The sequence below is a fragment of the Oncorhynchus masou genome, unplaced genomic scaffold (genome assembly GCF_036934945.1).
Source record: "Oncorhynchus masou masou isolate Uvic2021 unplaced genomic scaffold, UVic_Omas_1.1 unplaced_scaffold_2811, whole genome shotgun sequence".
NCBI lineage: Eukaryota > Metazoa > Chordata > Actinopteri > Salmoniformes > Salmonidae > Oncorhynchus > Oncorhynchus masou.
In genome coordinates, this window is record NW_027009237.1 from 314 (window position 1) to 28,083 (window position 27,770).

The 27,770-nt window shown below is 43.7% G+C and overlaps 1 pseudogene; it reads right to left on the reverse strand.

Annotated features, from left to right (window-relative positions):
* On the reverse strand, positions 1-27,770 carry LOC135533923 (myosin heavy chain, fast skeletal muscle-like; annotated as a pseudogene).

The window sequence follows — 27,770 nt, forward strand, 5'->3', positions numbered from 1 at the left end:
CGCTTCCTCAGCGTGCCTCTTGTAGGCCTTCACTTTCATCTGCAGCTTATCTACCAGGTCCTGAAGTCTGTTAACGTTCTTCTTATCCTCCTCAGTCTGTGAGAGAAGAGCAAAGAATCAATGCCCCAATAGTTTTATACAGAAACCTGTCTGTGTTAGTTCATTCTTCACAAACTTGACACTTTCTCTTACCTGGTAAGTGAGCTCCTTGACTCTGCGCTCATACTTGCGGACTCCCTTTACTGCGTCTACACCTCTTCTCTGCTCTGCCTCCACCTCAGTCTCGAGCTCACGCACCTTTGTGGAACAAATACATTTAGGCATTTGAGGTGGTGAAACAAATCTTTGTAAAACAGAGGTAGAGTCTTCTACCCAGTCAAGGAGGCACAATTGTTGTCTTTCATTATGTACTTTTCCAAGTGGTTCCCAAAGTGGAATTTACACTTAAATGTGTTAATGAATATTGCTAGCAACAACAGATGAAACTTCCAAGGATCTGTGGAACAAGATTAGAAGGTACAATACAATACAATGTAATATTATTAATCCACTATTTATGTTCTAAACCCTTAGATGTACAACATGGGCCTGGGAGGCTCACAGGGATACTGGTAGGCACATTATTCCAACAATTATATATATATATATTAAACTCAATTCTTCTTGTAGTTATAATATATAGGACTCTTGTTTGATTTGACCGATTTTGTTGTGCATTTAGCAGTGCATGTTGCAGTACCAATACGGCCAATAGAGGCCGCCACTCGTCTGTTTTAATGTTATGAGTTTGCATCTGTTATGGGGGATTGCGAAGTTTGCCAAGTGAGTCCACAGCAAGACAGAAGCACCGACATAAATACATTTGTATGTCATTATTTTGAAGGTAAGCGAGTGGAAAATCACAATATTATAGAGAGTAATGTTTGTTAAGATGTTATGTTTTTATGAACTTAAGAAAATCCTGTAGCCTACAAGCTAATTTAGCCTTTAGCCTTCTAGGTTGTAGCCCTGCATAGCAACGCTAGCTTCCCTAGTAACGGCCTTTTTGCAGCAGAGTGAATGAGACATGTAGCTGATAGCGATCTAGAGAGAGAAATTAAACAACTGTAACTAGATGTAAATAAAGTAGTACTATGAGATTAATTGGATCAATGCGTGTTTGTGTATCAGAAATGTGTATTATTATTATTATTGAATCATGAATGAAATGGCCGTTTAGAAGAACGTTACAAGCCTAAAGGAAACAACAAGATGAATACATTTGTATATCTTGACTTAATTTGAAGGTCTTGACTTCAATTCTTCTCAAGTCCACAACATATGTGTGACATATTTACAATGTTTTTGTTTTGAACATAATTACACTGTAATTTATGCTTTAAAACGGGAAAATATTCCCTCTGATACCAATGTAGCTGATAGCGATCTAGAGAGAGAAATTAAACAACTGTAACTAGATGTAACTCAAATAGTACTATGAGATGAATTGGATGAATGTGTGTTTATGTATCAGAAATTTGTATTATTATTATTATTATTGAATCTATTAATTAAATTGCAGTTTGAAAGAGTTGTACAAGCCTAAATGAAACGACTAGATAAATGTTTATATCTTGACTTTATTTGAAGGTCTTGGCTCCAATTCTTCTCAACTCTATAACATAAGAGTAACATATTCCCAATGTTTTTGTTTTGAACATAATTACACTGTAATTTATGCTTTAAAACTGGAAAATATTCCCTCTGATGCCAAGAGGCGACTGTCAAATGTTCTTTCCCAGCAGCCAAGACTTGATTAGTCCGACCATGTACTGCTGAAGTCATAGTAAAACTGTGTGGATAATGTTTATATCTCACTCTAAAGTAAGAGTTGTGCTCTGATATTATGAAGGGGTCCCTGATGCAAAGAAGTTTGTGAACTCCTGATCAAGGTGAGAAAAAGTCATGACATTATGCTCCTGTGTATTTTACATGATCAAATACTGTTCCAGCAAACTGTTTTTTAATCCATCCCCAAATTCACCCTGCTGGTAACTCACCCTGGACTCCAGTTTCTGGAGCTGCTTCTTGCCTCCCTTCATGGCCAGATTCTCAGCCTCATCCAGGCGGTGCTGCAGGTCCTTGACTGTGACCTCCAGGTTCTTCTTCATCCTCTCCAGGTGAGAACTGGTGTCCTGCTCCTTCTTCAGCTCCTCAGCCATCATGGCCGCCTGGAAAAGTAGTTTGTTTCATTTATGCACCAATCATAACGTCCCTCTCAGATCTTTGTGGTTCTTAACCAGCCCAGCTACCATTGGACCTTAGGGACCAATTAAGTTGATGTAAATCAAGGACTCACATCAGTAATTGCCTTCTTGGCCTTCTCTTCTGCATTCCTAGCCTCCTGGACGATGTCATCCACCTCTCCCTGCACCTGCACCAGGTCAGTCTCCAGCTTCTTCTTGGTGTTCAGAAGGCTGGTGTTCTGAAGGAGGAAACAAGACGATTTGTTTAGCCTTAAAGAGAACTTACAATACTGAAATTATTAAACTCTCAAAGCAAGAATTGTCAAATTCCAGACGTGTTTAAACAGTATGCTTGGTTGAGTTTCATTAGAAATGGCTTTGACCCATACCTGGGAGTGCAGTAGTCCAACACGCTCGCTGGCGTCTACCAGCTCAGTCTCAGCCACTTTGCGGCCTCTCTCTGTCTGCTCCAGAGCAACTCTCAGCTCCTCGATTTCAGCCACCATCAGACCGTTTCTGCGCTCCACCATGGCTGCCTGCTCCTTCATGTCTTCTGCGACACGGACGGCGTCATCAAGGTGCAATTGGGCATCCTGGGGTTCACAATGACATACGTTCATTAGGACTTGTGGAAGTAGGGCTGATAGGATCGATCAGTGATAGAAATATTCATTGGTAAGAATTTCCCCAGTATCGCTACCTGTCTACAGCACATAGTTCACTCTATTCAAGTCCTCTGTTCTATTATTTTCTACAGATTCACAAACAAATCCCTCTCCATGTTCAGGTGTTTGAACCTGATGTCCCAGTCCCTTTACCTTGAGCTGTCCCTGGACGTTCCTCAGCTGTTTCTGGGCCTCAGCGGCCATCCTGTTGGAGTGGCTCAGCTGGATCTCCATCTCGTTCAGGTCTCCCTCCATCTTCTTCTTCACCCTCAGGGCATCATTCCTGCTCCTGACCTCAGAGTCCAGGGTGCTCTGCATGGAGTCAACCACCCTCTGGCTGTTCCTCTTGATCTGCTCCATCTCCTCGTCCTTCTCTGCGATCTTCCTGTCCACCTCACCCTTGATCTGGTTCAGCTCCAGCTGCACACGCAGAATCTTGGATTCCTCGTGCTCCAGTGTGCCCTGGACAAACAGAAGCAGTCAGGCCAATTGTGTTCAATACATTTGGATGTAGGAATTAAATATATATGACTACAATAAACTCCAATACAGGGATTATTGGACTGTAGCTGGCGTTGGCTAGCATAACAGTGCTTTCCCCATCAAACAGCTGTAGTTTGTACCTCAGCCTCCTCCAGAGCGGTCTGGATCTCAGACTTCTCTGTCTCCACGGTCTTCTTGGCCTTCTCCAGCTCATGGATGCTCTTGCCAGTCTCTCCGATCTGCTCAGTAAGGTCAGAGATCTCCTCTGCACACACATACAAGAAGTTTAGACTTTGGGGGTTTTCTGTGGATATGCTAATGCGCAGAATTTGACATGAAATCATATAAACAGTTAATTAATTAACAGCTCTTCATAGGATCTTGCAAATCTAATCGCCGACAACTTATTTGGAATGTTCAAAGGAATACCAACTACAAGTAAAATATATACAAATTATACTGAACATGGCTTTTCTGAAATGGTGTAATATTCATTTTGATTGCAGTTCCCTCCATTTTCAAAACACTAGCCGAACATGAACCAAATAAAACTGCTGTCAAATGCTCACGTTGCAGGTTCTTGTTCTCTCTCTTCAGAGTCTCCAGATGATCCAGAGCCTCCTCGTAGGAGTTCTTCATCTTGAAGAGTTCAGTGCTCATAGAGCGAGCCTCCTTCTGAGCTCCTTCCAGCTCAGCCTGGCCCTCCTCGTACTTCTGCTTCCACTCTGCCAGAACCTAGGAGAATCCATGGGATTTTCATCAGAAGTCATTGATGAAGAGTTTTGAATTATAAATATGCTACAATTATACTACAATTGATCATATAGCAGACAGAAAATATCACCCTAGGGTAAGGTTTCTTTGTTTTCACCTTGTCAAAGTTCCTCTGCTTCTTGTCGAGGTTGGCAGCCAATGCGTTGGCTCTCTCAACATCAATCATGAGGTCCTCCACCTCTCCCTGCAGCCTCTGCTTGGTCTTCTCCAGGGAGGCGCACTTGGAGTTGGTCGCCTCAATGGTCTCCTCAGCATCCTGAAGACGCTGGGCCAGCTTCTTTCTGTTGGACAACAGAGGGTGGTTTTATGGTGTAATTTTTTATTTTGACAGACAATACATATTGACGTAACATTTTGTCAGAGCCCCCTACCCCCTCACCATCCACACCATATTTGAGTTTTTCTGTTGCGTGCGACTCACTTGGCCTCCTCCAGCTCCTCTGTGCGCTGGATAGCATCAGTTTCATACTTAGTCCTCCACTGAGCCACCTCACTGTTGGCCTTGGACATGCCGCGTTGCAGCTCTGCCTTGGCCTCCTGCTCCTCCTCAAACTGCTCCCTCAGGAGGTCACAGTCATGGCGGGCAGACTGAACACCGTGGGCCAGTGCGTTCTTAGCCTGTGAGAAAGAAAGACAAAGACAGATTAGAGAGAGAGTCAAACAAATGACAGTAGGAGTCTCTGAGGGTGGAGAGACAGTAGGAGACTCTGAGGGTGGAGAGACAGTAGGAGTCTCTGAGGGTGGAGAGACAGTAGGAGTCTCTGAGGGTGGAGAGACAGTAGGAGTCTCTGAGGGTGGAGAGACAGTAGAAGTCTCTGAGGGTGGAGAAACAGTAGGAGTCTCTGAGGGTGGAGAGACAGTAGGAGTCTCTGAGGGTGGAGAGACAGTAGGAGTCTCTGAGGGTGGAGAGACAGTAGGAGTCTCTGAGGGTGGAGAGACAGTAGGCGTCTCTGAGGGTGGAGAGACAGTAGGCGTCTCTGAGGGTGGAGAGACAGTAGGAATCTCTGAGGGTGGAGAGACAGTAGGCGTCTCTGAGGGTGGAGAGACAGTAGGCGTCTCTGAGGGTGGAGAGACAGTAGGCGTCTCTGAGGGTGGAGAGACAGTAGGAGTCTCTGAGGGTGGAGAGACAGTAGGCGTCTCTGAGGATGGAGAGACAGTAGGCGTCTCTGAGGGTGGAGAGACAGTAGGAATCTCTGAGGGTGGAGAGACAGTAGGAGTCTCTGAGGGTGGAGAGACAGTAGGAGTCTCTGAGGGTGGAGAGACAGTAGGAGTCTCTGAGGGTGGAGACACAGTAGGAGTCTCAGAGGGTGGAGACACAGTAGGAGTCTCTGAGGTTGGAGAGACAGTAGGAGTCTCTGAGGATGGTGAGACAGTAGGAGTCTCTGAGGGTGGAGAGATAGTAGGAGTCTCAGAGGGTGGAGACACAGTAGGAGTCTCTGAGGTTGGAGAGACAGTAGGAGTCTCTGAGGATGGTGAGACAGTAGGAGTCTCTGAATGTGGCGAGATAGTAGGAGTCTCAGAGGGTTGCGTAGTCACAGTCTATATGAAGAAAAAGCTCTAAACTCTGTGGACGTGGAGTCCATTTTGGGTCCCTTACCTTGACCTCCTCCTCAATCGCCCTCTTCAGCTCCTCCACCTGCTGGGTGAAGGCCTGTTTTCCTCTGGTCAGCTGAGACACCAGGGCTTCCTTCTCCTCCAGCTGGCGGCCAAACTCACCTGCAGGGACAGAGGAACATCTTGTTAATAGGGTCACTGTTTTCTAAGATTGAAAATGGATTCTGAGGTATCATAGGGCAATAGATACAGTATAAATTATGTGCATATAGCCCCCAACACGTTATTGTGTTTTACTGAAGGAAAGCATTGGCTTGTTGTTCATTGTTGATGGTACCATTTTCTGTCAGGAGTCTGGCTCTCTGTCCGCTGATGTCGTTGACCTGGCGAACATTCTCATCATTCTTAGTCTTGAGCTCACTCAGCTGGTCCTCAAGAGTACGGCACATCTTCTCCAGATTGCCCTGTTAGTGAAACACGTTCCATCATTACTTTATATATGTGACTCCTGTCAACTTCAGTTCACTTGAATGGTAATGTAGTTGACCCTCCTCAACACTGCTTGATCAAAACATCACTACTCACCTTAGCCTTGGCGACGGCCTCCATGTTGCTGGAGAGGTCATCAATCTCCATCTTGTACTCGCTCTTCTCCTTCTCCAGCTTCTGCTTGACGCGCTGCAGGTTGTCGATCTGCTCCCCGAGCTCAGCCACACTGTCGGCCTGCTTCTTGCGCAGAGCGGCGGCTGTGGCCTCATGCTGCAGGGTGGACTCTTCAAGATCACGACGCAGCTTCTGGAACTCAGCCTCACGCTTCTTGTTCATCTCAATCTGAGCAGCAGTGGCGCCTCCAGCCTCCTCCAGCCTCTCGCTGATCTCCTCAAGTTCCCTGGAGAGATCGGCCCTCTGCTTCTCAACCTTAGCCCTGGCAGCACGCTCAGCCTCAATTTCCTCCTCCAGCTCCTCAATACGGGCCTAGAACAGGGGTAGGAGCAGGGGGATGAACACTACAATACAGTTGAAACAATTGAACCTCACAAAATAATAATAGTATGTATGAGCTTATATGAGCTTCCGACTTCCGGCGCCGACAGAGATGGCCGCCTCGCTTCGCGTTCCTAGGAAACTATGCAGTTTTTTGTTTTTTTACGTTTTATTTCTTACATTAATACACCAGGTCATCTTAGGTTTCATTACATACAGTCGAGAAGAACTACTGTATATAAGATCAGCGTCAACTCACCGTCAGTACGACCAAGAATATGTTTTTCGCGACGCGGATCCTGTGTTCTGCCTTACAAACAGGACAACGGAATGGATCGCATGCAGCGACCCAAAAAACCGACTCTGAAAAAGAGGGAAACGAGGCGGTCTTCTGGTCAGACTATGGAGACGGGCACATCGTGCCCCACTTCCTAGCATTCTTCTTGCCAATGTCCAGTCTCTTGACAACAAGGTTGATGAAATCCGAGCAAGGGTAGCATTCCAGAGGGACATCAGAGACTGTAACGTTCTGTGCTTCACGGAAACATGGCTCACTGGAGTGATGCTATCCGAAGCGGTGCAGCCAACGGGTTTCTCCACGCATCGCGCCGACAGAAACAAACACCTTTCTGGTAAGAAGAGGGGTGGGGGTGTATGCCTTATGGCTAACGAGGCATGGTGCGATGAAAGAAACATACAGGAACTCAAATCCTTCTGTTCACCTGATTTAGAATTCCTCACAATCAAATGTAGACCGCATTATCTACCAAGAGAATTCTCTTCGATTATAATCACAGCCGTATATATCCCCCCAAGCAGACACATCGATGGCTCTGAACGAACTTTATTTAACTCTTTGCAAACTGGAAACCATTTATCCGGAGGCTGCATTCATTGTTGCTGGGGATTTTAACAAGGCTAATCTGAAAACAAGACTCCCTAAATTTTATCAGCATATCGATTGCGCAACCAGGGGTGGAAAAACCTTGGATCACTGTTACTCTAACTTCCGCGACGCATATAAGGCCCTGCCCCGCCCCCTTTCAGAAAAGCTGACCACGACTCCATTTTGCTGATACCTGCCTACAGACAAAAACTAAAAAAGAAGCTCCCACGCTGAGGTCTGTCCAACGCTGGTCCGACCAAGCTGACTCCACACTCCAAGACTGCTTCCATCACGTGGACTGGGACATGTTTCGCATTGCGTCAGATAACAACATTGACGAATACGCTGATTCGGTGTGTGAGTTCATTAGAACGTGTGTTGAAGATGTCGTTCCCATAGTAATGATTAAAACATTCCCTAACCAGAAACCGTGGATTGATGGCAGCATTCGCGTGAAACTGAAAGCGCGAACCACTGCTTTCAATCAGGGCAAGGTGTCTGGTAACATGACTGAATACAAACAGTGCAGCTATTCCCTCCGTAAGGCTATCAAACAAGCTAAGCGTCAGTACAGAGACAAAGTAGAATCTCAATTCAACAGCTTAGACACAAGAGGCATGTGGCAGGGTCTACAGTCAATCACGGACTACAGGAAGAAATCCAGCCCAGGCACGGACCAGGATGTCTTGCTCCCAGGCAGACTAAATAACTTTTTTGCCCGCTTTGAGGACAATACAGTGCCACTGACACGGCCTGCAACGGAAACATGCGGTCTCTCCTTCACTGCAGCCGAGGTGAGTAAAACATTTAAACGTGTTAACCCTCGCAAGGCTGCAGGCCCAGACAGCATCCCCAGCCGCGCCCTCAGAGCATGCGCAGACCAGCTGGCTGGTGTGTTTACGGACATATTCAATCAATCCCTATACCAGTCTGCTGTTCCCACATGCTTCAAGAGGGCCACCATTGTTCCTGTTCCCAAGAAAGCTAAGGTAACTGAGCTAACGACTACCCCCCGTAGCACTCACTTCCGTCATCATGAAGTGCTTTGAGAGACTAGTCAAGGACCATGGTCACTCCACCCTACCTGACACCCTAGACCCACTCCAATTTGCTTACGCCCAAATAGGTCCACAGAGACGATGCAATCTCAACCACACTGCTCACTGCCCTAACCCATCTGGACAAGAGGAATACCTATGTGAGAATGCTGTTCATCGACTACAGCTCGGCATTCAACACCATAGTACCCTCCAAGCTCGTCATCAAGCTCGAGACCCTGGGTCTCGACCCCGCCCTGTGCAACTGGGTACTGGACTTCCTGACGGGCCGCCCTTAGGTGGTGAGGGTAGGTAACAACATCTCCTCCCCGCTGATCCTCAACACTGGGGCCCCACAAGGGTGCGTTCTGAGCCCTCTCCTGTACTCCCTGTTCACCCACGACTGCGTGGCCACGCACGCCTCCAACTCAATCATCAAGTTTGCGGACGACACAACAGTGGTGGGCTTGATTACCAACAACAACGAGACGGCCTACAGGGAGGAGGTGAGGGCCCTCGGAGTGTGGTGTCAGGAAAATAACCTCACACTCAACGTCAACAAAACTAAGGAGATGATTGTGGACTTCAGGAAACAGCAGAGGGAACACCCCCTATCCACATCGATGGAACAGTAGTGGAGAGAGTAGCAAGTTTTAAGTTCCTCGGCATACACATCACAGACAAACTGAATTGGTCCACTCACACAGACAGCATCGTGAAGAAGGCGCAGCAGCGCCTCTTCAACCTCAGGAGGCTGAAGAAATTCGGCTTGTCACCAAAAGCACTCACAAACTTCTACAGATGCACAATCGAGAGCATCCTGGCGGGCTGTATCACCGCCTGGTACGGCAACTGCTCCGCCCTCAACCGTAAGGCTCTCCAGAGGGTAGTGAGGTCTGCACAACGCATCACCGGGGCAAACTACCTGCCCTCCAGGACACCTACACCACCCGATGTTACAGGAAGGCCATAAAGATCATCAAGGACATCAACCACCCGAGCCACTGCCTGTTCACCCTGCTATCATCCAGAAGGCAAGGTCAGTACAGGTGCATCAAAGCTGGGACCGAGAGACTGAAAAACAGCTTTTATCTCAAGGCCATCAGACTGTTAAACAGCCATCACTAACATTGAGTGGCTGCTGCCAACACACTGACACTGACTCAACTCCAGCCACTTTAATAATGGGAATTGATGGGAAATGATGTAAATATATCACTAGCCGTTTTAAACAATGCTACCTTATATAATGTTACTTACCCTACATTATTCATCTCATATGCATACGTATATACTGTACTCTATATCATCGACTGCATCCTTATGTAATACATGTATCACTAGCCACTTTAACTATGCCACTTTGTTTACATACTCATCTCATATGTATATACTGTACTCGATACCATCTACTGTATCTTGCCTATGCTGCTCTGTACCTTCACTCATTCATATATCTTTATGTACATATTCTTTATCCCCTTACACTGTGTATAAGACAGTAGTTTAGGAATTGTTAGTTAGATTACTTGTTGGTTATTACTGCATTGTCGGAACTAGAAGCACAAGCATTTCGCTACACTTGCATTAACATCTGCTAACCATGTGTATGTGACAAATAAAATTTGATTTGATTTGATTTGATTTAGCATAAATGTGTTTAATAAAAACCCAGTTACACTAATATATTCAGTAGACAGTGTCCAATGCAGGAACCAAAACCACAATGTTAAGAAACACCATCTTCCAACCTACTCAGCTGTCAGAAGCCATCTGGAAAAATGTTTGCTACCAGAATAATGTTGTTCAGGAAATGATTCAAGTCTGTGCTTTTCTGTACTGGAGCTTATATCCTGTACTGTACCTGGAATTCCTTGATCTTCTTCTGCAGCTGAGCTCCCAGAGACTGCTCATCCTCAACCTTGCTGAGGAGCTGGGTGGTCTCAAACTCCTTCCTAAGAAACACAAACAGGTCAATTGCAGAGTTGGTTTTGTTTCAATAGTGTAAAGTAGTGGTCACCAACATTTTCTGTGTCAAGATCACCTTCTGAGTCAAAATGCATGCCGAGATCTATTAACATAACTTTCAAAATGTAAGCCTATGCAACATTAACCTATTTAAAACAGTACTGTTGCAATGAGGTTTGTTCAGTAAGCTATAGGCCCAATACATTATCACTGCATTCTGGCTTTGCTTGAATTTACCTGCCAGTACATTGTTGTTCAGGTCATTAAAAATATATATATATATATTTCAAAATTTGAGGTAGGCTATATGATCACACCGGTAATAGATCCGTTGTTGTACTACTTGTGAGGCACAGCTGGGTGAGCATACATTCAAATGATCTGCTTTTACTTTCATTTTACTGGGCTGATGGTGCCTTCATCTGATGGTCTGTCTCAGCAGAGGAGAGAGCAGCAGATTGAGGGTATGTCTCAGCAGAGGGAGAGAGCAGCAGATTGAGGATCTGTCTCAGCAGAGGGAGAGAGCAGCAGATTGAGGGTCTGTCTCAGCAGAGGGAGAGAGCAGCAGATTGAGGGTCTGTCTCAGCAGAGGGAGAGAGCAGCAGATTGAGGGTCAGTCTCAGCAGAGGGAGAGAGCAGCAGATTGAGGGTCTGTCTCAGCAGAGGGAGAGAGCAGCAGATTGAGGGTCTGTCTCAGCAGAGGGAGAGAGCAGCAGATTGAGGGTCAGTCTCAGCAGAGGGAGAGAGCAGCAGATTGAGGGTATGTCTCAGCAGAGGGAGAGAGCAGCAGATTGAGGGTCCGTCTCTCAACATCCCTCTGCTCTCCCTTTTCTCCACTGACACTGACCATAAAGGGACACCGTCTTCCAGCTGATGGCGAAACTCGTGTTATAAAAGTGTGGAAAACAAAGTGTTGACAGGGCTGAGTAAGAACTTAAACACAAACTCTCTCATAGAAACAGCAGCTCTTTGCTGTATTCGTTGACAGTCTCTCTCCAGTTATGGTTTTGTAATCTCACAGTATCAATTTTGCCGTAGCTTTCTTCTACGTTTACTGCGGACTCGGGCATTTGAGCAATCTGATTGGCCAGCGGTAGCAAAGTGCACTTGATTTCCTCTTCAGGCCCACCAGGAAGGCAGTTGTTGTACCTTCAGACACATTAAATGGCAACAGTTTGCCTACCCGGCCCACAGGGCAGCTGACACCAACAGCCCGAGACAAAAATAAAAAATAGGGACAGAAGGCTTTATCATTGGGTTTTTACAGAAATGTTTGGCGATCGACTAGAAATGCCTTGGAGATCGACAAGTCGATCGCGATCGACCGGTTGGGGACCACTAGTGTAAAGAGTATCATACCGTTTACTTTGCTTTTAAGAATCACAAGCAAGTGCTAATTCATAATTACAGGAATGAGTTAAGAACAACCATTATAGAAGGTAATACTGTCGTCATTTGTTTGTGTTTACTTCTTGATTTTCTCATCAGCTTGCTGCTTGTCATTCTCCAGGTCCATTATGGACTCCTGGGCCAGTTTCAGATCTCCCTCCAGCTTTCTCTTGGATCTCTCAAGGTCCATACGGAGCTTCTTCTCTTGCTCCAGAGAACCCTCAAGCTAGAAGATAAAAACACATGTATTGTTAAAATCTAAACAACTGAAGATAATATCATCTTACATGCTATCATGGCCAAAATGTCAAACTCCACTCACGTCGTCCACTTGCTGTTCCAGCTTGGTCTTGGCCTTGGTCAGAGTGTTGACTTTGTCCTCCTCTGCCTGCAGGTCATCCAGTGTCTGCTGGTGGGCCTCTTGGAGGGCTTTCTTCTCCTTGGTCAGCTTGGCAACACTCTCATCCATAGACGCCATCTCCTCTGTCAGGTTTTTAACCTGAAAATTGCCACAACATAATTATACTTCACCATAAAGGGGAGATTTAGTTTGTTATATATTGCATTCATTTCATTTAGATAAAACATTTCATCAAAATTGACTGTACTATAGATTCAACACTAGATGTCAGTGTTCACCATGCCAGTGTACTGAGTGAAAGTCATAAATGAGGGGGAGCAGAACATGCAATGAATGTTGGAAGTACCCCGCAACTGAAATTCCCCTATTGTGTCTTAATATTTCCTGCACCCACAATACAACTTGAATTCCATTTATGTTAAGCTGTGTTTTGAGTTTATTATTGTTTGGATTATTGTTTGGTTAGACTGTCTATAGTAAGACACAAGACCTTGTTTTCAGTGGCGTGCTTCTCCTTCTCCACTTTGGCCAGGGTGAGCTCCAGGTCATCAATGTCCTTCTTCAGCTCAGAGCACTCATCCTCCAGCTTCCTCTTCTTGGCAGTCAACTCAGCATTGATCTCCTCCTCATCCTCCAGCCTCTCGGTCGTCTCTTTGAGTTTGGCCTCCTGCTGGATCTTGCTCTTGATGAGCCCCTCACACCTTTCCTCAGCATCGTTCAGACTCTCTCCTTCCTGGTTTCAGAACAGGAGAAACAAAATCAGAGGCCTCACTTTGTGTATTGAAGGTCGAGCAAATCAAAAGAAATTAATGGATTTTACAAAGTATATAACACTGGCAATGAAAATGTGTCAGTTGGCCACATACTTTAGTGTGTTCATCTGCGTGTGTATGTGTGTGTATTCATGTATATGTAAATGTGCCCTCCTGAAGGTCGTTGCTGACTCACAGATGCTACTTGGAGCGCCAGGTCGTTCTTCTCCTGTGTCAGGGCCACCAACTTCTCCTCCATTTGCTTCTTTGTGGACAGAGCCTTGGCCAGATCTGTCTTCATCTTCTCATAGTTCTCCTTCATGTTGGCCAGCTCCTTCTCAGTCTCAGCGCTCTGCAGCAGGGGCTTGATCTTGAAGTACAACTTCATCCATGGCCAGGTTTTGACATTCATGAATGAGCGGATGTTGTACTGGATGGCGAAGACAGACTCTCTGTTCAACAGAAAGGACAGATGGTGAGTGACATCCCAGTTCAATGTCTATTTTTGATGTATATTTGGTATAACGTGAATTCAACGTGAAAACAACAGAAATGTCACCATGTTATTGGATTTAGGTTCAAAGTTGAGTGGAAAAAAAATACAAAATTCCCTTATATTGATAACTTTTTTTTAAATCCAGGTTGTTTCAATGTCATCAGATTTAATTTGGGGGTTGAAATGACCAGTGGGATGTTTCATAAAGCTACATTCTGGGAATCCAAGAATAACTCAATGGAACCCCCATCACTTTTTGTATACAGCTGAAAGGGGCTAGGGAAATGTAACCCCTCTTAAATTCATAGACAGTGCTCTAAATGCAAGGACTGACAGATTATGCTAATGACAGTTGAACAGCCAAATCCCAAACTGCAGCTATTAAGCTAGAATCCTTGGTTGCTACATCCATTTCTGGACTAAATTAATTAACCCAAAGGCTTTAGTTGACCATTATAAGATGTACTTTCTCATTCTGAACAACTCACAGCATATACAGTATGCAATCATAATGCATTAGATACAAGTGGTTGACAGAAAGCTTTGCCAAAATGTCTACTATTCCTCACCTCCTCTCCATCATCTTGCTAAACTCTCTCCTCATGAGGAATCCACGGCTGAGAGCCTGGACCATGCCGACCAGAGCAGCCAGCTTCTCATCTCTCATCTCCTCCAGGACACCCAGCAGACCGGCTTTGAAGAACACCTGAGACACAGGTTAACATGGTCAATGGAACCACAGATGGTGACAGATAGAAATGGTTGAATCAAAAGAGGGGAACAACACCACTAGATTGATTTAAACAACATTAACTTTGCAATGGTTACAAACAAACCATGGGAGAGGTTGCTTCCAAGTTGTTAGTTATTGTACAGTTGTAGATTATTTCCAAAATGGCATAGCAGTTCAGACGTCTTTTGTCCTCGTCTTGACGTGTCCCGTATATATATATATATTTAAAACTTTTTTCACATACCTTTTTATATATATTTTTAATTTTCCATAAACTCATCTTCAAAACACTCTCCTGCAACCCGCCTCACCAATTTATATTTATAAAAAAAGTATTATTTACCTCAAATCTGTAATCCTCCAAGAAACTAGCTAGAAACTCCAAGAAGCTAGCCAGAAACTAGCTAGAAACTAGCCAGAAACTAGCCAGAAACTAGCCAGAAGCTAATCCAGAAGCTAATCCAGAAGCTAATCCAGAAGCTAATCAGAAGCTAATCAGAAGCTAGTTAGCTTCATTACTGGCTAATCGTTAGTATTCAGCTTACCACGGTTTGTGGTCATCAGCTATCCTTTAGCTCGAAAATCTATCGCCAGTTTTGTACGTCGCAGCACGGCTCGGAACGGAACATACCGGACCAATTTTTCTCTCCATGTCCCTGGATTTCAACCACGAACTCTGGACATTCATACCTGGATCTCACAGCGAGCTAGCTGCTATCCGTGTGACTATCGGCTTTCGTCGATTCCGGAGCAAACATCAGTTGTTCCGGAGCTAGCCAGCTGAAGAGTTCCATCAATCACTCCTGGGCTGCAGTCACCTATCCGGACCCGTTTCTTCTTGGGCCTCTATAACTATATCTATTGTTTTTTTGTTGTTGTTGTGTGATTTGGATTAATCCCCTCTACCTCACGGAACCACACTAATCTACTGACGGAACGCAAGAGGTGGCTAATAACAGACCTCCATCCTATGCTAGCTTGCTACCGATGGCCTGACTAGCTGTCTAAATCGCCGTGACCCCCAACCAACCTCTCTACTCACTGGACCCTTTTGATCACTCGACTAAGCATGCCTCTCCTTAATGTCAATATGCCTTGTCCATTGCTGTTCTGGTTAGTGTTTCTTGGCTTATTTCACTGTAGAGCCTCCAGTCCTGCTCACTATACCTTATCCAACCTGTTCCACCACCCACACATGCAATTACATCTCTTGGTTTCAATGATGTTTCTAGAGACAATATATATCTCTTCATCACTCAATGCCTAGGTTTACCTCCACTGTATTCACATCCTACCATACCTTTGTCTGTACATTATACCTTGATGCTCTTTTGATGCTCTTTTATCGCCCCCAGAAACCTTCTTTTACTCTCTGTTCTAGACGACCAATTCTTATTGCTTTTAGCCGTACCCTTATTTTACTCCTCCTCTGTTCCTCTGGTGATGTAGAGGTGAATCCAGGCCCTGCAGTGCCTAGCTCCACTCCTATTCCCCAGGCGCTCTCTTTTGACGACTTCTGTAACCGTAATAGCCTTGGTTTCATGCATGTTAACATTAGAAGCCTCCTCCCTAAGTTTGTTCTATTCACTGCTTTAGCACACTCTGCCAACCCGGATGTTCTAGCTGTGTCTGAATCCTGGCTTAGGAAGACCACCAGAAATTCTGACATTTTAATCCCAAACTACAACATTTTCAGACAAGATAGAACTGCCAAAGGGGGCGGTGTTGCAATCTACTGCAAAGATAGCCTGCAGAGGTCTGTCCTACTATCCAGGTCTGTACCCAAACAATTTGAACTTCTACTTTTAAAAATCCACCTCTCTAAAAACAAGTCTCTCACCGTTGCCGCCTGCTATAGACCACCCTCTGCCCCCAGCTGTGCTCTGGACACCATATGGGAACTGATTGCCCTCCATCTAGGCGACCTAAACTGGAACATGCTTAACACCCCAGCCATCCTACAATCTAAACTTGATGCCCTCAATCTCACACAAATTATCAATTAACCTATGAACCCACCAGGTACAACCCCAAATCCATAAACACGGGCACCCTCATAGATATCATCCTAACCAACTTGCCCTCTAAATACACCTCTGCTGTCTTCAACCAAGATCTCAGCGATCACTGCCTCATTGCCTGCATCCGTAATGGGTCAGCGGTCAAACGACCTCCACTCATCACTGTCAAACGCTCCCTGAAAAACTTCAGCGAGCAGGCCTTTCTAATCGACCTGGCCGGGGTATCCTGGAAGGATATTGATCTCATCCCGTCAGTAGAGGATGCCTGGATATTTTTTTTAAATGCCTTCCTAACCATCTTAAATAAACATGCCCCATTCTAGAAATTTAGAACGAGGAACAGATATAGCCCTTGGTTCTCCCCAGACCTGACTGCCCTTAACCAACACAAAAACATCCTATGGCGTTCTGCATTAGCATCGAACAGCCCCCGTGATATGCAGCTGTTCAGGACAGCTAGAAACCATTATACACAGGCAGTTAGAAAAGCCAAGGCTAGCTTTTTCAAGCAGAAATTTGCTTCCTGCAACACTAACTCAAAAAAGTTCTGGGACACTGTAAAGTCCATGGAGAATAAGAAAACCTCCCCCCAGCTGCCCACTGCACTGAAGATAGGAAACACTGTCACCACTGATAAATCTCCCATAATTCAAGAATTTCAATAAACATTTTTCTACGGCTGGCCATGCTTTCCACCTGGCTACTCCTACCCCGGTCAACAGCACTGCACCCCCCACAACAACTCGCCCAAGCCTTCCCCATTTCTCCTTTGCCCAAATCCGTTCAGCTGATGTTCTGAAAGAGCTGCAAAATCTGGACCCCTACAAATCAGCCGGGCTAGACAATCTGGACCCTTTCTAAAATTATCTGCCGAAATTGTTGCCACCCCTATTACTAGCCTGTTCAACCTCTCTTTCGTGTCGTCTGAGATTCCCAAAGATTGGAAAGCAGCAGCGGTCATCCCCCTCTTCAAAGGGGGGGACACTTGACCCAAACTGCTACAGACCTATATCTATCCTACCATGCCTTTCTAAGGTCTTTGAAAGCCAAGTCAACAAACAGATTACCGACCATTTCGAATCTCACCATACCTTCTCTGCTATGCAATCTGGTTTCAGAGCTGGTCATGGGTGCACCTCAGCCACGCTCAAGGTCCTAAACGATATCTTAACCGCCATTGATAAGAAACATTACTGTGCAGCCGTATTCATTGATCTGGCCAAGGCTTTCGACTCTGTCAATCACCACATCCTCATCGGCAGACTCGACAGCCTTGGTTTCTCAAATGATTGCCTCGCCTGGTTCACCAACTACTTCTCTGATAGAGTTCAGTGTGTCAAATCGGAGGGTCTGCTGTCCGGACCTCTGGCAGTCTCTATGGGGGTGCCACAGGGTTCAATTCTTGGACCGACTCTCTTCTCTGTATACATCAATGATGTTGCTCTTGCTGCTGGTGAGTCTCTGATCCACCTCTACGCAGACAACACCATTCTGTATACTTCTGGCCCTTCTTTGGACACTTACCCTCCAGGTAAGCTTCAATGCCATACAACTCTCCTTCCGTGGCCTCCAATTGCTCTTAAATACAAGTAAAACTAAATGCATGGTCTTCAACAGATCGCTACCTGCACCTGCCCGCCTGTCCAACATCACTACTCTGGACGGCTCTGACTTAGTATACTTGGACAACTACAAATACCTAGGTGTCTGGTTAGACTGTAAACTCTCCTTCCAGACCCATATCAAACATCTCCAATCCAAAGTTAAATCTAGAATTGGCTTCCTATTTCGCAACAAAGCATCCTTCACTCATGCTGCCAAACATACCCTTGTAAAACTGACCATCCTACCAATCCTCGACTTTGGCGATGTCATTTACAAAATAGCCTCCAATACCCTACTCAACAAATTGGATGCAGTCTATCACAGTGCAAACCGTTTTGTCACCAAAGCCCCATATACTACCCACCATTGCGACCTGTACGCTCTCGTTGGCTGGCCCTCGCTTCATACTCGTCGCCAAACCCACTGGCTCCATGTCATCTACAAGACCCTGTTAGGTAAAGTCCCCCCTTATCTCAGCTCACTGGTCACCATAGCATCTCCCACCTGCAGCACACGCTCCAGCAGGTATATCTCTCTAGTCACCCCCAAAACCAATTCTTTCTTTGGCCGCCTCTCCTTCCAGTTCTCTGCTGCCAATGACTAGAATGAACTACAAAAAGCACTGAAACTGGAAACACTTATCTCCCTCACTAGCTTTAAGCACCAACTGTCAGAGCAGCTCACAGATTACTGCACCTGTACGTAGCCCACCTATAATTTAGCCCAAACAACTACCTCTTTCCCTACTGTAATAAATGTATTTATTTATTTTGCTCCTTTGCACCCCATTATTTTTATTTTGCACATTCTTCCATTGCAAATCTACCATTCCAGTGTTTTTTTTACCTTTATTTTATTAGGCAAGTCAGTTAAGAACAAATTCTTATTTTCAATGACGGCTTAGGAACAGCATGTTAACTGCCTGTTCAGGGGCAGACAGATTTTGTACCTTGTCAGCTTGGGGATTTGAACTTGCAACCTTTTGGTTACTAGTCCAATGCTCTAACCACTAGGCTACACTTGCTATATTGTATTTACTTCGCCACCATGGCCTTTTTTTGCCTTTACCTCCCTTATCTCACCTCATTTGCTCACGTCGTATATAGACTTGTTTATACTGTATTATTGACTGTATTTTTGTTTTACTCCATGTGTAACTCTGTGTCGTTGTGTGTCGAACTGCTTTGCTTTATCTTGGCCAGGTCGCAATTGTAAATGAGAACTTGTTCTCAACTTGCCTACCTGGTTAAATAAAGGTAAAATAAAAAAGATTAATAATGTACTCAGATACAGATAACTGCAGCCATACCACTCTAACACAATGCACATGATAATGACTTTAGTTTCTCTTCTATACTTGTGATGCATTACTGAAGAAAAAACACAATGTTTTGTTTTGAAGAAAAACACTACAACGTTTTTTCACATTTTCCATTAGTTAAATGAAGAAGAAAGAACAAAGGGATGGATAGATCACCTGCAGAGATTTTATATGGTACGGGTTTAAATTATTATTCAAGTTGTGTTTTGTTGTCAGATTTTTCTGGGGTTTTTTGACTGACCTTGGTGTGTCCAAACTTGTAATCCTCGTGATTCACATCAATGGACCCAAGCAGCTTCTCGGAAGCCTTCTTGTTGTCCATGAACTGGCCCTCAGGGATGACACTGGCATTCAGTACTTTGTACCTGAATGAGAAGACAGTTTTAAAATATGGGGCCTCCCGGGTGGCAGCTGTGCCATCAGAGACTCTGGGATCGCGCCCAGGCTCTGTCGTAACAGACCGGGAGGGCTGTGGGGCAACGCACAATTGGCCTAGCGTCCTGGTTAGGGATGGCTTGGCCGGTAGGGATGTCCTTGTCTCATCGCGCACCAGTGACTCCTGTGGCGGGCCGGGCGCAGTGCGTGCTAACCAAGGTTGCCAGGTGCACGGTGTTTCCTACGACACATTCCGGGTTGGATGCGCCCCTGATGGGGCTCGGGGAAATACTGCCCCCTTTGGATGAATTGTGTGCCCAAAGTAAACTTTAAAAAAAACTGTCAAAAATTGCTAATATATGCATATAATAATTATTATTGAATAGAAAACACTCTAAAGCTTCTAAAACCGTTCGAATTATGTCTGTATGTAAAGCAGAACTCACAGGGCAGCCATTCTTCCAAACTCTCTCTCTCTCCTAAGAAAGTTGCTCCAACTTTGACGTCATCGCTCCCACCCTTCCCAACAAGCTACGGATCTGGGAACAGTTTCTATTTCTTCAGCGCGCTCTCCTCTGTCAATGAGACATGGAACGGAGAAAATAGCACGAGCTTTGACTGCTTGGCGGGCAAAATACTGAGGTGTCACGAGTTTTCAGGTGCGCGCTCTGTGAAAAGGGTCTTTTTTTTCCCAGCTTGCTTGAAGAGAGTTCGTTATGTTTGATTTAATCGCCAATTGTTTTGTACGTTAAAAACATCCTAAAGCTTGATTCTGCACTTAGTTTGACCAGTTTAGTCGACATATAATATGTAAATTTGAAGTTTTGATGCGCAATTTTCGTGATCAGAAGTCCTTTTTGGGGTAATTCACCTGAAGATGTTAGCGTTTGCTAATACAAAGACACACCAACAGCAACCAAACGTTATATTAGGTAAGTATAACTCCTTCCACGACATTCTTGTCGAAGACCATCAAAGGTAAGGGAATATTTATGTTATAAAATTGTATTTTTGTCGAATCCAACATAGTAGAGAAATAATGCTAATGGCTGAGCGCCGTCTCAGATTATTGAATAGTGAACGAATTCTGTAACGTTAAAAATAAATGTAACACAGCGTTTGCATTAAGAAGAAGTGTATCTTTCTAAATATATGTAGAACATGTATATTTAGTCAAAGTTTATGATGTTTATTGCTGTTATCTGGCGTTAGCTGCCGGAGATATTTATAATTTCTCCAGTAATTTCTGCTGCATTTTTTGAACATGGCTCAATGTAAATGGAGATTTATGGATATAAATTGCATATTATTGAAAAAAACATAAATGTACTGTGTAACATGTGCTATTACTGTCATCTGATGAAGATTTTCAAAAGGTTAGTGAATTATTTTTCTTTTAATCCTGCGTTTGTGATTGTGCTATTTTGCATAGCCATGTGGCTACATATTGTATGTTTTCCTAGTGGTGGTTTAACATAAATATGTGCTATGTTTTCGCTGTAAAACATTTTAAAATTCTGACATGCTGGGTAGATGAACAAGGTGTTTATCTTTCATTTAAGCTATTGGACTTGTTAATGTGTGGAGGTTAAATATTTTTAAGAATATTTTTGCTTTCCCTGCGCCACCGTTTGGGCTGAAGGGGGGGGGTGTTCCCAGTTGGGAACATGTAGCCCCATTTAAGAAGCAGTGCGGCTTGATTGGGTTGTGTATCGGAGGACGCATGACTTTCAACCTTCGTCTATCCCGAGCCCGTACGGGAGATGTAGCGGTGAGACAAGATAGTAGCTACTAAAAACAATTGGATACCACGAAATTGGGCAAAAAAGGGGTAAAATTCCACCAACAAAATAAATATGCCAAATTGTAATTAAAAATGATTGGCACCCTTGATAAAGATGTGCAAAATACAATGAAAAGACCATTGTCCTTGTACTGAAAGCAGGTGTGCCAATCATGATTGTCACAAATGTTTGACCATACAATATAGCTCAGTATCAGTGTTATTTGAAAGTATTTTCTGCTCATCTTTATCAAGAGTGCCATTTTTATCAAGAGTGCCAATCATTTTTCTCTCTCTCTGTGTGTGTGTGTGTTTGTGTGAATGTACCTCTGCTTGAAGTCAGCGTAGAGGATTCTGCTGGGGAATCCCTTTCTGCAGATCCTGATACCCTCCAGTACACCATTACACCTGAGCTGGTGGATAACCAGGAAGTTCTCCATCAGACCTGGTAAAACAAAACAAGTCTCTTTTAATACTAATAAACAGATTATAGATTGGGATCGTTAAGGTTACTGATATTATACTGATAAGATGACATATTTAACTCAATATTTCTTGTACCTGGAGTCTTTGACTCGTTGGGGATCAGGCAGCGCACAAAGTGAGGATGAGTGCTCCTCAAGTTGGTCATCAGCTTATGTAAGTTCTCCTGTAAGAGGGTTACAAACCATTTTCTCAGACATCATTTATGATAATCAATGCACCTTTTAAAGCACAGAATATACACATTTCAAAAGCTCACCCTGAACTGGGAGGACACAGTCTGCATGGAACCACCCTTCTTCTTGCCTCCTTTCTTGGCTTTATCTGTTAAAATGGGGAAAAGTTAAAGATAAATAGAAAAATACATTTCCTAGAGCGGGTGGAATGAATAGAATAATAATAAGAGTATGTAAGAAATCTAGAGTGGTCTTGTCTTCAGCAAGCACACTAATTATAAACCAGAGAATCTCTGAATTTATTTGCAAAGTATGGTGGAAAATAAGTATTTGGTCAATAACAAAAGTTTATCTCAATACTTTGTTATATACCCTCCTACAATGTGATTTTCTGGATTTTTTTCCCTAATTTTGTCTGTCATATTTGTACCTATGATGAAAATTACAGGACTCTCTCATCTTTTTAAGCGGGAGGACTTGCACAATTGGTGGCTGACTAAATACTGACTAAATACTTTTTTGCCCCACTGTATAAACCAGAGAATCTCTGGTTAACTTCACACATATCTACAGGCAAATGCTGCCAATGAGATTGTGTAGAATAACATCTATTGTTTTATTAAATCAACCCAGTGATATACCCTGACAAATTGTGATACATTGAAAGACTTTAAAGAACATTTGGTTCTGAGTTATAACTATTATTTAGTTAAATATTGTGACGTGATGCTAGTCTTACCTTCAGGAGGGGGAGGTGGATACAGGGCAGCCAGAATTTTGACTCCTGACTTCCCATACAGCTGACAAACTGAGTCGTTCAGGGGGTCCTTGTTCTTCTCCAGCCACCCAGTGATGTTGTAGTCCACAGTTCCGGCGTAGTGCACCAGGGAGAAGTGGGCCTCTTGCTTGCCTTTGGCAGGCTTGGGCTTCTCAAACGACTTTGTTTTGCCAAGATGCTGGGAGTACAGCTTGTCCTTGAAGGTAGTGTCTGAAGACTTGGGGAACATGCACTCCTCTTCAAGGATGGAGAAGATGCCTAATGGCTTTACGAAAAGAGATGTATATCAAATTAGCATGATTTAAGATCATATTTATTATTTTAGCAAACATGCTATTATAGGATTATATTCATTTTGGGATTCAGGGAACATATTGAGATCTCAACAGTCAGATGCAATGTACCACTGTGATAATAACGGTCGCTAAGCGCTTTTCTGTTATGGCCCATTATAATGGTCCATTATAATCCTCACAGACATCTTACCTTCTCAATAAGCTCAATGCAGGCAGCCAAGTCCATGCCGAAGTCAATGAAGGCCCAGACGATTCCCTCCTTCTTGTACTCCTCTTGTTCCAGGACGAACATGGTGTGGTTGAAAAACTGTTGCAGTTTCTCATTGGTGAAGTTGATGCACAGCTGCTCCATGCTGTTGTACTGTTGATGGAATTTTAAAAGGGATAATTTCATCATACAAGTTTTTTATCCATCTCAATCACAACTAATTGTCTTGTTCTGCTCTCATACTCACATCAAAGATCTCAAACCCGGCAATGTCAAGCACACCGATATAGAACTGCCTTGGATTCTTGGTGTCCAACATCTCATTGATACGGATGACCATCCACAAGAACATCCTCTCATAGATGGACTTGGCCAGAGCCATGACTGAGTTATTAACCTGCAATGATAATACCTCAAATTAATACATTAGATATTGACCATGTCCAGTGATAAGGTTATACGAGCTTGGGAGAAAACATCACTATTCAATTAAAGCAATGCACTCGTTCCGAAAATAATTACTCTCTCAGAAAAAGGTAGATGCCATGTTTGGCCACCTTACCTGAGCCACAGTCTGTCCCTTGGTCACATACTCGTTGCCGACCTTCACTCTGGGGTAGCACATAGCCTTCAACATCTCAGCTGAGTTCAGGCCCAGCAGGTAGGCGATTTTATCAGCCACTGGAGAAAGAACCAACAACAACAGACTCAGGGACACAAGATCACTTGTTTTGGATGTCACATTGACAAATTGTTTTCTCAAATCATAACTGAAGGTGGTAATTTGGTCCCCAAAAATGATCTCCTGCCTGACTTTCATGTGGCACTGTCTGTCTTAGGTGTTCTATTTCTATGTTGGGGAATGGGACTAATGCTCTACATATTGTATATCTATGAGTGGGACTCACCCTCTGTGCCGTCTGGCTCGGCCTGCTCCTCACGCTGCTTCTGCTTGAATTTCAAGTTTCCATGGTGCACTACAGCTCCTGTCAGCTTGTAGATGCCAATCTTCTCATCATTAGTGAAGCCCAGGATTGTGATGGCATCCTGATATTAAAGACGAAGTACAACAGAGATTAACTGAATGGTAGTTTGCTCAGTTACACTACAGTTCTCGGCTCACTCCAGAACGAATGTGATGAATCGAGATTACTCGGTGCCAACACATTAGTGATGGAAACACAAAAGGAGTTTGTTACACAGTTCCACAAGGCACTTAGCTCTCTTGGGGATGCTTTACGTGACTGTTTGTTTAACTCACGTCTGTGGCATCCAGCTCTTCATTGTCGTCGATGCTGGCCACAGCGATCTGACCCTGACTGCACATGGGGAAGTCGTAGGGGTTGGTGGTGAGGAGCGCCAATTCTGTGGACAACGGAGAACAGCTTGTCAGTTAAATCTCTTAGAATTCTGCTGTTCTAACTTTACAGTATCTCTCCCTCCTTTACTCAATAGATGGACTCAATAATACATGTAGTATATAATGAATAGCATCAAAAGAGGAGACTGAGACTTGTGGACTAGTGCATCACAGTGCATTACTTGATAGATATTTCCCAGAGACCTGACCCATGTCTAGATGCCTTGTTACCTTGGATGTAATCATTGTAATAGTATTATTAGTGTGGACTATGAATATTTTTAACAAGTTCCACAGATGGGGGTGGAAATAATTTCCCATGAACCTCTACTTTGTCGTACCAACTATCTCAGGTTTGTGGCCTGTCATCATCTGGAAAAAGATGTGGTAGCCTCTCTCATCGGGCAGCTGGAAGGACACTCTGGACTTCTCCAGCAGGTCTGAGAGAGAAAGAGAGCGATAAAATGGAGATGATATAATTACATTTTATCTGTGAACTTAGGAAAGCATTGAGAAATAATCAAAGCCAACTCACAGGTCTCAATGTCAGCTTTAGCCAGTTTGCCAGCTTGGAAGTGAATCCTGATGAATTTACCCTGTAGTAGAGCATGGGGGTCAGAAATAGGTCAACAAAATAATCTAACATTTTACTTTGATAGACCCTTTTAAATTATACAGTTTGTTGGACATCTATTGATTTAACAAAAGGGAACTACTGAAATACATGTTTCCAATATAAGGTAACTTCCACAGTATGCCATTAATACTTACAAAGCGAGACGAGTTGTCGTTCCTCACTGTCTTGGCATTACCGTAAGCCTCCAGCAGAGGGTTAGCTGCAATGATCTGATCCTCAAGAGACCCCTGATTGAGACAAACACAAGTTGCTCAAAAACTGGTAAAGTGGTAAAGTTTGTTTTTCTCTATGACTTGAACAAATTTCTTGAAACATGATTCACAGCTGGAAAAAAAGTTTGCTCAGAAAACCAAACTGAAATGTGATGAGAAGGCAAACATAAGAACAACTTACCTGCATTTTGTTGGGGTCTGCTTCCTTCTTGCCACCAGACACTGCAATGGTGGCAAAGTACTGGATGACACGCTTGGTGTTGACAGTCTTTCCTGCACCGGATTCTCCGCTGGTTTATATGACAGAGAAAGAGGGGTTTTAGTTACATGTTTGAGTGTCAGATTGGCTTTCACCAAGAAATAGCATTGAAAAATACCTGTTTTCTAAGATAAGTAAATCAATAACAAATATTTCCACTCATCGACTCGTTATTACACATAGCCTGATGCTCTAATCTATTCATATTGTCATGTATTTCATCACACCAAGTGACCCAACTTATTACAATAGAAACACTTCCTCAAGTGACATTTTAGTAAACAACTTACGTAATCAGGATGGACTGGTTCTCCTTATCTGGAACCAAAAAACATATTACTTATCATGCTCAAGAAACATTCAGGGGACATTATTTAATTCATAGCATCATCATGAATTTAATTTTTGAAAATGTTCCATTGTAGTGATAGCTTAGTGAGAATCAAATATTGTTAGAAACTGTTACAAAACAGTAGATACCTGACTGAGGCAGTTTTTAATTTCCATTGATAGATCCATCCATCTTTCCATATGCACTTTTGGACATCTATCCGTCCATCCGTCCATCCAACCAAACAATACATCCAACCAACCATCCGTCCATCCATCCATCCAACCAACCAACCAACCATCCGTCCATCCAACCATCCAACCACACAATAATACATCCATCCATCCAACCAAACAACCAACCAACCAACCAACCAACCAACCAACCAACCATCCATCCATCCATCCATCCATCCATCCATACATGAGATATCGTACCAATCATCATGAACTGAAAGGCGTTGTCAGACACAGAGAAGATATGGGGTGGAGCCTCCATCCTCTTCTTCCCTCTGTAGGCGTTGACAACCTCTTCGTCGTACACAGGGAGCCACTTGTAGGGGTTCACCGTGGCACAGAAGAGCCCAGAGTAGGTCTGGATGAAAGCATAATTCATTTAGGAGATTAACAAAGTCAGATTGACATTTACCTGGATTGATGTGATGATGTGGGTGTACTTTGGTAAACTGATGTGGGTCTACTGTATTGATATGTTTTGGTTTCTACCATTCATGTATGTGTAGTACTGTATGTATATATTTATTATGTTCATGTATGTGTGTGTTTGTATGTGCAGGTTTCTTACATAGATCATCCATGCTGCATAACGCTCTTTGAGGTTATACAACACAGAGGCTTCATTCAGGTAGGTCATCATGGCCATGTCCTCAATCTTGTCGTACTTAGGGGGTTCATCTCATAGATGTCTGCATCTTTGAACTCTTTTCCTTCCTGAAACAGTCAGAAATCTAGATTACACACAGATCAAAGTGGACATGACGGAATGCTTTTTGCTCATTAAATACAAGTTGAATCATTTAAAAAATATATATCCACATTTAATCCAACTACTTAGTTATCACCCACTGACAAATAACTGGTGATTCTTGACTAGTCAACATTCTATATCATTTTTAAATAGCAGCAATTAAAAGTATGTGTTTTAAGGTGATACTTTGTCTGCAAAACATAATGTAATGTTTCTTAATCTATTTTTTTGTAACTGATTTCTTATTGCCTTATAGACATTGTTTGGATTTTCAGTGATTTTTTTAAGAAATAGAGTAAATTCACAAAATTAAACTTGACTACTTTTCAGATCAGGCTTACCTCCTTACTTCCGTCAGGTCTCGTAACTGTTACAGTACACTTCCCTTCTGCCCTGGCAGTGACTAAACCCTTAAGGTACAGCTCCACCTTGTCTGTCACGTAGCAGGCGTTCTTTGAATCAAAGGGTGCGGCTTGTGCCTCAATCCTTTCCCTCTCAGGCTTACGAAGGTATATGGCAGCCTTGCCGTAGATTTGCATCTCTGCGTCCGTACTCATGGTGACGGATAACTAGGAAAGAGATAAAACAAGAAACATGATTGACTCTGTGGTGCTTCCTCCCCAGTCAACAG